Consider the following 13,480-nt stretch of genomic DNA (forward strand, 5'->3'; position numbering starts at 1 on the left):
ATCGCTCGCCTGTACGAAGCGTCGGCAATTTGACATAAAACGCGTCAAATAGGATATTCCGCTCATAAAATCGCCCATGTGTGCCAAAGGCTATAGATGGGATACAAATCGCCCATGTTTTTCATTGTTTTCTTTGATTTTTCATTCTTTTCTTTGTGTTTTTTTGTTTTTATACTTTGGTTTTCATTCATTTTATTTGTTTCGTTTTCACTATTTTTTATTCTGTTTGCACTTGTATCTTCGGTTTGTTTTTTGTCTTCTTTGGTTTCTTTTGTTTCTATTTCGGTTTTCATTGTCTTTTTGTTTTCTTTGTTTTTTTTCATTCTACATTTGTATACGCCAAAAACATTTCTATAATACACAATTAATATTTTTTAAATAAATGTTTAATATTTTTGAATACACAATCAACATTTTTTTTCTATATAGGTATATAAAAAATTGAAATGATTGATTAACATTTTTTAAAATAGAAGATTAACACTTTTTGAACACATGGTCAACATCTTCTCTATACACATTTTCAATATTTTTAAAATGCTCGATTAATATTTTTAAATACAAGCTTAACAATTTTAAACACATTTTCAACATTTTTATACACATTTAACATTTTTCAAATGCTTTATTAAAAAAAGTAAATCAAATATTAAATATTTTTAATACATGGTCAACATTTTTCTATGTACATTTAAAAAATTTAAAATGCTTGATTAATAATTTTTGAAATACAAGTTTAACTTTTTCTAAAAAAAATACTAGGTGAAGGTTTTTTAATACAAGTTCAACATTTTTTCTATACATATTTAACATTTTTGAAATGCTTGATTAACATATTTCAAATACTAGTTTAATAATTTTTATATGCTTGATAAAAAAAATTGAATACATGATCAAAAAATTTCTATAATATATTTCTTTAGAATATTTGGAAATATAAATGAAATTTTAAAAATAAATAAGTAAATCAAAAAACATGAAAAAACAAAGAAACTACATTGTGGCCTCCCTTGTGCCTAGGCCGGCCTATACGGCGTTCCCCTGACGCGAGGCTTCCCTCGCTCTCTCTAGAAACGAGGTATAGCGGCGCCCCCTATGTGGCCCGTCCGGATAGTTATTATAGCAGGCTGATCGGGCATATCCTATTTGACGCTTCAGGCGCCCGTTACTGTGCGTTTTCCAAATGGGCGCACTCCCGTTTAACTTTTCTTTCTATGAAACTGCAAAAAAATGAGATCATGAGTGCGCCTAAAGGATTTGAACCCGCGACCTCTTTGTTCTCAATTAGCTGTAGTAACAGCCGGAGACACCGCACCTCATGTGATTGTCACCTTGATTTTCTTCTTTTTGTTCTTCCCTTCAGTTTTCGTTTTCTTTTTTTCTTTTTTCTCTTTCATAAAATTTGATGAAATATTTTTCATTTTCAATTAAATTTTTTTAAAATTGATTAAGTTTTTTAAATTTGATGATTTTTAAATTTGATGAACATTTTGAAATTTGATGGACATTTTGAAATTTGAATGAATATTCTTTAAATTTGATGACTTTTCTCAAATTTGATGATATTCTTAAATTTGATGAAAACCAGAGACACCGTACCTCAGGTGGCATGGATAACTTCTGGCGCAGATTCTTTTTCAATAGTCCTGACTACATTTGCCAAAGATTCTGTAATCTCGTCAAGCTATACTGTCCTCCCACTTACTTCTTTAGAGAGAAACTCATCCTCGAGAAAGTATCCACTTTTTGCCATAAATACTTTGTCACTGGATTTTTGGTAGAAGGAATACCCAAATGTTTTTTTGGGATAACCTACAAAGTAGCATTTGTCTACTTTAGGATCAAGCTTGTTTGGTTGTAGGTTTTACATAAGCTTCACAACCCCAAATCTTGAGATGCGACAAATTTGGTTTCTTACCATTCCATAACTCATATGGTGTCGTCCCAACAGACTTTGATGTGTATATATTGCCGTCTCCAGTGCATATCCCCCAAAATGATAAAGCTAGACTGGTAAATGACATCATTGACCTGACCATGTCTAACAAGGTTCAGTTATGCCTTTCCGACACGTCGTTTCTCTGCGGAGTTTCAGGAGGGGTAAGTTGTGGGACAATCCCGCAATCACTTAGATGCTTTCTAAACTCATGGCTTAGATATTCTCCCCCACAATCTGATCGTAGAAATTTTATCTTCTTGCCACGATGATTCCCAACTTCGTTATGAAATTCTTGAACTTTTCAAATGTTTCAGACTTATGTTTAATTAAGTAGATATACCCATATCTACTCAAATCGTTAGTGAAGGTGACGAAGTATAAGTATCCACCGCATGCCGAAACACTCATTGGTCCACATACATTGCTATGTATTATATCCAATAATTCAAACGCCCGTTCAGGATGACCAGTGAACCGTGTCTTGGTCATCTTACCCATCAGACAAGATTCACATGTATCAGATGACTCAAAATCAAACGATGTTCACACTCCATATTTATGAAGTTTTTGCATACATTTCTTTCTGATATGACCAAGATGGCAGTGACACATATAAGTGATATTATCAGACTTCTTAAGATGTTTAGCATTAATGTTATAAACTTCTTTCTCACGTTCAAGATCTAATATGAATAAACCACCAACCATGGGTGCAAATCCATAAAACGTATCCTTATAATATATTGCACAACCATTGCTCTCAGACTTATAAGATAACTGTCATTTATCAAACATGATCCAGAGATAATATTCTTACATAACTTTGAAACAAAATAACAATTATTCGATTCTAAAATAAATCCTGAAGGTAAACTTAATGACATGACACCGACGGCCTGAGCAGCGATCCCATCACCATTTTCCAACACGCATCACGAATTCATTCTTTCCCACCTTGTGAATCTTCCGTAGTACCTGTGTAGTGTTACAAATGTGAGCAATCGACCTGGTATAAAATACCCAAGACTTGGAATTTTTTAGCAAGTGGAATCAATAACATTAACTTGTATACCCTCTATACCTTTATCAGAAGATGAGTTCTTCTTATCTGTGAGAAACTTCACACAATTTCTTGATCACATAGCATTTGTTTAAGTGTGCGAGGATGCCAAACAACATTGAGAGTGTGATGTTAGTAGAATGATCATATCGAATTGATCAACTTGTTTGTTATACTTTGATGGTTTCGTCACAAGTCTATAGTTATAACATGGAGAGTTAATGTATGCTTTAGCTCCTTAGACCATGAGAGAATTGTAGTCACTTCATACTGGATGATACACTTTGGGGTTGCTCCAATGTCATCTGTAACACGATGATTATAACGACAACTTATAGGTTTACCGAAAAGTGTGACAAGGGGCTAAATAGCTCAAGAGTGGAATTTACTCCTCCGGTGATGGAGAGATATTATTGAGACCCTCTTGGTGTTACGATATCAATCATCATCTGGCCAGACACAGGTGACTAGGTCAAAGGGATTCCAGAACATGTCGACGAGAAAGAAGAAAAAAACGATAACAAGGAGACCGATATAATGAGCATGAGAATGACCTAGGGGGATACCGATATATCTCACCTCGGGTTTTGTAAAGTATCATGAAGCAAAGGGAGTAGCATAGTTCACTCGAATATTATTCGTGTAATCATAGGGGTCAATATGGATGTCCACGGTTCCATTATTGATCATTGAACAAAAAGAGTTTTGTTCATGTCTATGTTTAACCGAACTTACAAGGTCACACGCTTAAGGGAATTCCGATACGTTGATACTTAGTGGAGTGAGGGATATGAGAAAATATTTTTGAAATAGTTTCGGGAATGAAAGAAATAGTTTCGAGAGAAACCAGAAGCGTTTTGGGGTTACCGGAAGGGTTTCGGGGAGTACCGGGTAATATCAGAAATTAATATATAGGTGGAAATTGTTTCTAGGGACTTAAATATAAATTATAAAGGATTAAAATACTATTGTGGAGTCCTAAGAATTTATTTAAAGTCAACGGGCTAAATAAAATATTAAAAGGCCTTTTAGGGGAGAGATAATGGGCCCTAAGGCCCATTAGTAGTAGCGCCCCTAGAGGAGGCGGATTGGGATGCGGAGTTGGACACCAGCTCCTCCCTTGGCCAGCGCAAGGGGAGGGGAAGCCCTTCCCCAAGTCGTCCACCGTCCCCTCTCCCTACACCTATATATAGTAGAGGTTTTGGCTCTTTTGAGACACAAGTTTTCTCTCAAGTTCTCTCAAGTTGATCTAGTTCTAATTTAGACTTGATCTAGATTAGAGCTAGTTCTAGTTATCACTAATCCTCATAATAGAGAAGCCCCGTGAGGTTATCTTCTCCCTCCTCTAAATTTTTCGATGATAATTAGCTCTGGACGGCGAAGCGCTGTCGGATCGGAAAGCTTGAATGTGTGCAATCCGTAAAGAGGTCGTGCTTTCGGTCTTCGGTTTGAGGGATCGTTCGTGAACAGTTTGACTGACTTCATCAATGATCTACACCAACTTTTCTTCCACTGCAACTCGAAGTATGTGACGATCCAATCTAAACTTCTAAAGCATCTTCATAGTGTTCCTGGGATCGTGACCGTAGGGCGATTTTTTTTTGCTTTCTACTTTGTTTCCTAACATAGTTGCTCCGCTATGAGTCATAGTTTTTTATCACAACAATAAACAGTGGGAGCTAGTAATATAGGTCATTTTGGCACAGTGGAGCCTTCCATGCAACGCCAGAATGAATGCTAAAGACTATTGACCTGCTCCTATAATGTGAGTAATTTTGAGATAGCTACCCGCTTATTCCAAACGGTATAATTTGAGTAACGCTCATTCAACTAACGATATATTATCTGGTGTCTGACCGAATGATACTGATTCGACTGAGGGTAATCTTCCCGGCCGATGTTCTTTGCAATCATTGGCTTGGGCCTCTAGTTGTGTCTTATGTCATCGTAGACCTGCCCGGTGGGGAATTCCCTCGTGAGTTAGGCATTTGGGTTTCTGTTAAAGTGTCTAATTGTTCTTGTAGTCTTTTTTATCAGTTCTCTTAGCGAAGAATTGGTGAAGTGTATAATCATGATGTCATTTACTCCTTTAAAATTGGACCCTGATAAGTGCCACACGTGTGGCACGAACATATGGCAACCCGAACCTTTTTTGTGGTAAGTTTATTGACGCGAAGATGACAACTTCCTTTTCAAATGGCAAGCTTCAGCTTTTTTGGGTTTATGTTTTTTTTTGGATGACAGCCTTAGTTGTAAAAAATATCAGGGCCGGTGCTTCATGCCACATGTGTGGCACTTATTATTTAAGGAAATTTATGAGATCAAATAGAGATGCCGTAAACAAAAAGAAAGGGGCCTCAACACCATGCGTGACTTTTCTCTCAATCAAACCCTCTCTTCTTTTCGGTCTAAAAAGTGATATTTTTTCCTGTTTCCGTTTGCCTAGACTAGATCGTCTTACATCTTTATCTTTACCTCTTTATCTTTACCTACTAATAAAGCGGCTATCGCTTCTGCCCGTCCGTCATTAAAACTGCCCCTAAAGTTGCAAATAATTACCCACCAATGCCACCGGTAAGTGAGAAGAACGTTTTGTTTTTTTTTTCCGCGCTCGCCCATAGCTCAATAAGGGGAGATCCCCTCATATACAACGACCAGGTGAGCAGCGCACTGGTTGGTTCCGTGACCTACCGCGCTAGAGGTTGTGGGTTTGATTCCCACAACCACCCTTTTCCTTTAAAAAATCAATTACTTTTTGAAATTTTCATATCTTTGAAACCCTAACTTTAAATCTGACATGCCATATATGAAAATTCATCAGAAAAATATGTAGATTTCAAATATGCTATTATCATTAATTTTTGAAATTACGTTCAGGGTGTAAACTTAAATAATACCTTCTTTGTATGATGAGATATTTTAGAAATGCCTATTACATATGTCCTTATAGATTGGTTGTTTTTGTGGAGCTATCCTATATGTTTGCAACCAAATTAAGTCTTGAACTGAATTATGATTGCACACACACACACACACACACATTCGCGTCGCGTCGCATATATATGCGCTGGGTATATTTACTCCGTCCGAAAAAACTTGTCCTTCAAAGAGATATACCTAGCACTAATTTGGTGTTAGATACATCCATTTGAGGGACAAACTTGGGACAAGTTATTTTGGACGAAGGGAGCATATGAAAACAATTATGCACATGTTATCATTAAATACTAAAATGTACTTTGCTATTTCATTCTAATGCAATATTTTTTTGCGTCACCGAGAAACAACAACACATGCGTAAACATATATTGGCAACTAGGTAGATATTTGCGTTGTATAATGAATTCTAAACACCTTCAGTTCACTTCAAAAATCATCACACCTTTATGTTTTTGCACAACACCACTTATCATGTTGCTTGTTTTTTTAAAAAAGTTATCATGTTGCTTGTTGCGTGGCATTATGAAAGATTTCAAAGATTTGCTGATGTCGTTAAGTGTATGTATGAGGCGTGAATTTTTTTTCTCCCGTTGCAACGCACGGGCACTTTTCCTAGTTACCTGCTAATTTAGCAAACCTTGGCCTTTTCTAAAAGTGCTAATAGACGGCAATCCTGATAAATGAATCTTCTCAATCAGTGCACGTACCCTAAAACGCACGACACCGTATTTCACGATCATACCAATTGCCTAACAAAGCCTTGACCAGGAAAGCACGGAATGCATTAAAAATGGGATAAGGATACCAGTTGGTCAGCGGTCAGACGAGCTGGTTTTGCTCACATAGTCGCCATCGGCCTCACATGCGCCACCACACATCTCGTCCGCGGCCTCGCTTTCTTTTCACACCCCACAAGGCGCGCGCGGGCGCGCTGATCCATGCAGACGCTAAAGTATACATCCTACTTCTGGAGATTAGCTGAAATAATTAGACGATGTTTAGCTTTTACTGAATTCTTTTCAACAGCAACAAAGTGATATCACCACACAACCACCTAATTATAAGGCCAACGCTAGGCGCCGGCCCGCCCGTCCAAATTTCGTTCGTTAGTGTGCGAGCCGCCTGATTTCCGCAATGACGTTCATTGAAAATGGACCAGGCGTCCCGTTTCACCCACCTCCCGTCGCGCACCGCCTCCCTGTGGGTCTGCTTGTCGCCCACCTTTGCCTCTGCCTACATCTACCTTGCCCCAGTCTGCTTGTAGACCGGTGGAGACCACTCGTCGTCGATGCCGTTATGACCAGCTGCAGTGCCACGGTGCTAGCATTCGTGACACATAGTTGGAGCTTTGCTTCAGCTGGTTATAGCAAAATCGATTGCTGCGTTAAGCAAAATAATAAATCAAATGCAGCAAAATCATGGCGGCCACGCCATCACCATCGAGCACTATCCTCTATTGTTGCAGCGAAAACAAAAGCTTGTTCCAGAAAAAACGATTGCTAGTTCTAGCAAAAACACAAGCTGGTTCCAGCAAAAATAATAATCAAATGTATCAAAATCATGACGCCCGCCACCGCTGGCGTCGCCCAACACTATCCTCTCCTGTTGCAGCAAAAATTGAAAGCTGATTTCAGCAAAATCAGATGGTTTCAGCAAAAAATCAAATAAGCAACTACTTAAACGCTGCCACCACCGTCACCGCCCATCACCATCATCGACTGACGCAGATCCCCCAGCCGGTTCCAGCACCGCACCTCATCAGTCACAACACGTACCCTGCGTTGCCGCCTTGCTGGTTCCAGCACCGCAACACACCGCCTTGCCGGTTTCCAACATGCTGACACTGGATGGGGTTCGGTGTTGTAGCAGCATTACGGTGGCGGTGGGTCTACAGGTGTGCCGGCAGTTGGGGAGGTCTGAAGAGATAAAGATAGGATGGGGCAAGCTTGGATGAGCAATCCGGCAGCCGTGATAAAAAAAGAGGAGCGAAGCGACAAAGACAAAGGGGAAACGGGTGAATAATGTGCGCCTTAGAGATAAAGGGAGAAAAAAGAAGTTGTGCGCGTGTGGCCCATAGTGACTTGGCTTGTGTGCACATTAGAAACGTTTTCACAATTATAATGGATTAATTTATGTGGTTCGTGGACTAAGCGTAGATTAGACGATTAGGTTTCTTGTGGTGGAACCAACCCACTAGGGTTGAAGTCCTAGACTTAGCACTGATGCTCGCATTTTCCTGAATTTAGTTCAACCTTTCCGGCAATGTTAAGAGGTTGTGCTGGCTCAGTATCTCGAAGATGCTCATAAGAATAGGGGTTTACATGCATGCATTCGTACGAGTGGCTATATGTGCGTGTATGTGAGCATATGCATTTGCACTATGTTAAAAAATATGTGCTCCAAGTACTCATAAATATTCTGACATGTATCGTTTTGCATTTACTCACTTTATTTTTGTAAGAAATAGATTCATCACCCGCAACGTACTCCTCTTCCGCCCTAGTGAGAGCGATCTTGCGCGCCCTACCATCACTTCTCCTCCACTGATAAATCGCCGCCACCACCTCTTCTGTTGGCCGTATCGGTGTTGGTTTCCGAAGAGACCCTACTACCAAATGGATATGTAGTTTCCCCATTTGGGATTACGGATTTTAGATACAAATTCATTGTCCGTCACTTTGGGTTTTCAACGTGGTGATGGTTGATTAGTCCCTTTAGTGATCCGGGAAAGGAGTAGAAATGATTCTCGTTTTTTCCACTAGAGATGACCCCGAGTTATCAAATCCATGAGAGGACGGTGTCCTTTAAGCAAGGGATTCTAACAAGTTTTTGCAAGAGAATTAAATTCCGTTTTTTGACTAGATCGTAAATCAAGCTGACACTGAAAACACTTATAGTAAAAATACGCATGAGTATGAGGTCTTATACTTACAACCATATATTTATGCTGCGATCATCATATCTTAATTTGCGCCCTAGAAGTTATCCATCGGAATGTGCTTATTACGTATCGAAGTGGGGGATGTGTCCAAATTACGTCTTGACCGGCACACTTCCTGCATCAAGAGTCAGTTATCCACTCGAAGGACCCATCTGTCGCGTGGGGCTGCCCCAGTAATTAAGATAGCAATAATCAGGCAGAAACATTGGGCGTTCAATGACTACACCTCTTGAATCCCCAGAAATAGGATCTGTGTTATCGTACTAAACCTTTTTGTCACTGATTAGAACAACACATCACGGTCTCTATACCCTTAGCCTCTCCGTGACTCGCACTTTATGATCCTAGGTACATGTAGGGATCGAGAACGTGAATGAGACAACGGACAACTACGTAACAACTTTATGCTACACGTCTGAGACTTTAATTCAAAGTACTTCCATCGATCCCTCCAAAAAATACATTGGGTTGCAAGGCATTGCCTCAACCCATGACCTTAGCGAACTATTCACATAGAAAGATCAGATCACACAAAGAACTCATTGAAGAACATATCATGAAGATTGATTGATAATAGGTCTTACAATGTATGACAGATGTGATACACGCTTACAAGTATAGCTAGATGGCTGAGAACTATGGTGGTGATAAAGGTTGTGGCTATGGAGATGGAAAATGGCGGCGGCTAGGGTTGATGTGGATGGCTTTCTGTGAAGATGACAATGGGTGGCTTGTTCTGCAATGTTCTATTGCTCATTGCGTCAGGCCCTTTATAAAGGTTGTTCAGGTGGATCGGGCGCCTCAGTTAGCATGCCATATGACCATCCATACGAGCAGGGATGGTCGTATGGAGGGCCGTCTTTTGCTATGTGGTGCGTCCCCCACCTGATCTCCTCTATCTTCACTTTACTCATTTTCATGTAAATTTCATCCATAAATAGCCTATTTCCCGTGAAAATAAAATAAAGATCGGATATTTGGAATCCTTTGCATTCATTGCTCATTAGTGGCAATATCGGAGCGAATATCTCGGTTTAAATTGAATATTTTGGTTTAAAATCAGGTTAGAGGAGTGTAAAAATAACACTCATTAGTGGCGGAAAATCATCTCTCGTGATGCGTCGTTGATGGTGGTGGCAACGTCTCGTCGACGAGTAATTATTCCTCGAGCGTTCCCATCCGCGGCAACGACGATGATTCATGGGTGTAAATTCTCGTCGCCAGTTCTATATGGTGCTGCTAGGTTTTGTAGGGTTTGTCGGTACGTCGACGATGACTTTCCCTCACAATTGGATCCCTTGGCCTCATCTGTCATATAGGCGTGCCCTCGGTGTGGCTTGAGGCCTGTGAGATCTAATGGAGGTCGAGCTCTTGAATCTATTTCTCTTCCTATTTGTGTTGCCTTCTTCTCCAGGGCGATGGTCCGGCATATGACCGTGGTTTTGATGGCTACGTGTCCATAATCAACAATATTAGGCCGTCTCTGGCGATGGAGGGGCTTGAAGTGGCACCCCATCAGCTTGTTTAAGAGGATGAAGACGTTCAGCCCCCAATGAAACCCTAGAAGCTGAATTTCACGGTTTGGTCCATGATTACTAAGGTGTTGTTCTGGATGCTCGCCTCTCCGTTAGCGACAAACGATAATTTGGCACATGCAACCAGCTATGGCTGCATCTTTGTGTAGATAATTTGGATTGGAGACTTTTTCATTGAGATTCGGTGGTTCAATTCATGAGACGGCATCATTAGCGTTCTTGTGGAATATGCATTTTTGTCATAAAGCTAAGAGACACTACTTGGCGTTTCTTTGAAGATAACGACCGTGGGAGCTGATTTTTGTTGTTGTCTTTTTTCCCTTTGTATTGGCTGTCTGTATCATCGTGTTATTATATATGTATTTATTTATTTATCAAACTGGCGTTTTTAAACAAAATTTCCCCTTTTTAAAATAAAAATGTTTGTTCGGACGACAACCTTTGAAGCATTGAGGGGACGCAATGGTTTGAGAGTTGGTCAAGATTAACTAAGTGGTCCTCGTAAAGAAGAAAAGTGAAGTATGACTCTCTGATCATCCACCTTAAAAAAAACTGATGTAGTCCAATCAATGGAGCTGTGCTAGTAAACAATCATGGTCAACGATCTCACATCATATACACAACTAATGCAAGATTAGCCGAATAAAAAGGTCTCCGGCCTCTCGATGTCACATGCATGCACGATGATGATGAGTCGTAGGATTTCGTTGAAGATTTTTCTCTGCATCCCCAATCCACCTATGTACTGGCTTTGGCTCCTTTCTCTGGAGGGTATTTAGGGCAACTCCAACACCGATCATCAAACCGTCTGTAAATATTTAAATTAAATGGTTTGAATATATATATATTTAAGGCAACTCCAATGCAGATAACTAAATCGATTGCAAATATATGGCCAGACACTTTCAGCCATTCAACGTGGCTCACCTAAAATGTCCGGACCGATCCCTTTGCTTAGAGCACCATCACCTCCCTCCTCATTCCACCGTGCGCTGCCACGATAGAGCCACTGGAGGAGCCAAAGATGATGTTTGTTGTCTCGCAGGTGTCAGGACCCAAACCCGAAGGATGACGTCCGCACGGTTGCGTCCGCTCAACGTCAGGCCGACGCCTCAAGAGGAAGACGAAGGCGGAGAAGACGGTGGTGGCCGGTCAGGTCGTAGCTTGCTATCCAAAGCGCACCGCCTGGCCAGTGACGCCCTGTAAATCACATGCCTTGCACGCCTAGTGTAAGACACCCTACTTCTACACGGCCCAACACCTTGGTATGCCTGACACGTAGCAATCGCCGCAATAGTTGCAGCCTCCTTTAATCAAGTGTCGTCATCGTTGACCTCAACAGCGACTACGGTTGCACGGATTCACCAATCCTTGTCCGACCATGAATTCCCTCTATGGAGCTCTCGTCTGTCGGGGCCGATCACTATTTGTTCGAATGCCTCAACCAAGCAAGACAACGACAAAGGATACGACAATGAACATTATCCACAACAGATGCGTCTATGAAGACGAACAAGTGGATGACTCCCAGGCGGAGCAAGATCTATAGCCGTACACCCAGCTGCATGACACCCAGTAGGCGTACACCAGGCAACAAGACTTTGAGCCGGACAACCATTGGCCGCTAGCGCCAACACAAAGAAGAAGTGGGGAACCACCTAGTTTAATAAGGAGGATGAGTTGATCTACGGGGCGTGCTTGGCAACTAGTGTGGATCCGTTTCATGGCAGGGAGCAAAGGGACACGACTTTTTTGGTAAATTACACATGATTCATTGTTGGTGAGCAAAGCAAGTGGGAAACACATTGTCAATTCTGCCAAGACCATTGTCAAAGAAGATGGTGATCCAACAAAACGAGGGGTCGCACCGGCCACCCATGTGGCTAGGTCGAGGGTGGCAAAGTGGAAGACGGAGAAGGAAAAGCGAGAAGGGGTGATGGCCAAGATGACGGAGAAGTTCAAGGTCATGTTAGCAAAGAAGGAGGAGGCGGTTGCCAAGGGCAATGCGATGAAGGGGGTCAAGAAGGTGGAGAGGTTTGACATGTTCATGGAGATGTAAAAGAAGAAGCGTAAGTTCCAGGAGATGAAGATTGCTATTAGGGCCGAAGCCGAGACGCGGAAGTTGTTGTCAGCCGACGGACTTCGATCCTAGTGCGGTGAAGTTTGTTCAAGAGTATGGTGCTAGCATGTACAAACGCTTTGTGCGAAAGGAGTGTGAAAAGAAGCCAAAAATTGAGTTTTTCGGCACCGACGGCTGAACCGGAGGCTTTTGGATCGGTAGATGTGAAAAACTGGTTGAACATCGGTTGCTTTTGGTTGTAGTTCTTCACAACTATTTAAATGTATGGTTGAGTTGCTATTGATCTAGATAAATTGGTGAAAGAAAGAAGGCCGAATAAGGCCAGGCAGGTATTTTGATGATCCCAATTGGATGGCATCTGTCCGGTCGGATCTCCATGGACACGAAATGTGTCCATAACGATTTTTTTGAGAAATTTTCTGTCTATTCATCTTCAATCATGATAGTACAAAGAACACAAGAGGTAATAAAAATTACAAACAGGTCCACAAACCACCTAGAGACTACAAGCATTGGAGTGTGCCGAAGGCGCGCCGCCATTATCGCCCCTTCCTTGCTGGAGCCAGGCAAACCTTATTATAGTAGACAGTCAGAAAGTCATCATGCTAAGGCCCCGTAAACCAGCGCACCAGAGCAACAACCATCGCCGATGAAGAAAGTTGTAGATCGGAAGGATCAAATCTGTAAACATTCAAATGAAGACAAACGAAGAACAGATCCAAACAGACCCAGACCAAAGAGTATCGACTGAATCCCGCGAGATCCGAGGGAGACACACCTCCACAGCCCCTCCGACGATGCTAGATGCACCATCGGGGCGGGAGTAGAAAGTGGGAGACATTATTGCTACTGAGGTACATCGTTGCCGCCACACAGCGCCAACGATGACATTAAACCTAACAAAAACGAGAAATGGGTCCCTCCTATCGACGGGGGACCGAGGTCCTTTGCACCTCCTTGGCCTAAGAGCATCTCCAGCCGTTCG

This window comes from Triticum dicoccoides, chromosome 3B, assembly GCF_002162155.2.
Source record: "Triticum dicoccoides isolate Atlit2015 ecotype Zavitan chromosome 3B, WEW_v2.0, whole genome shotgun sequence".
In the NCBI taxonomy this organism is placed as follows: Eukaryota; Viridiplantae; Streptophyta; class Magnoliopsida; order Poales; family Poaceae; genus Triticum; species Triticum dicoccoides.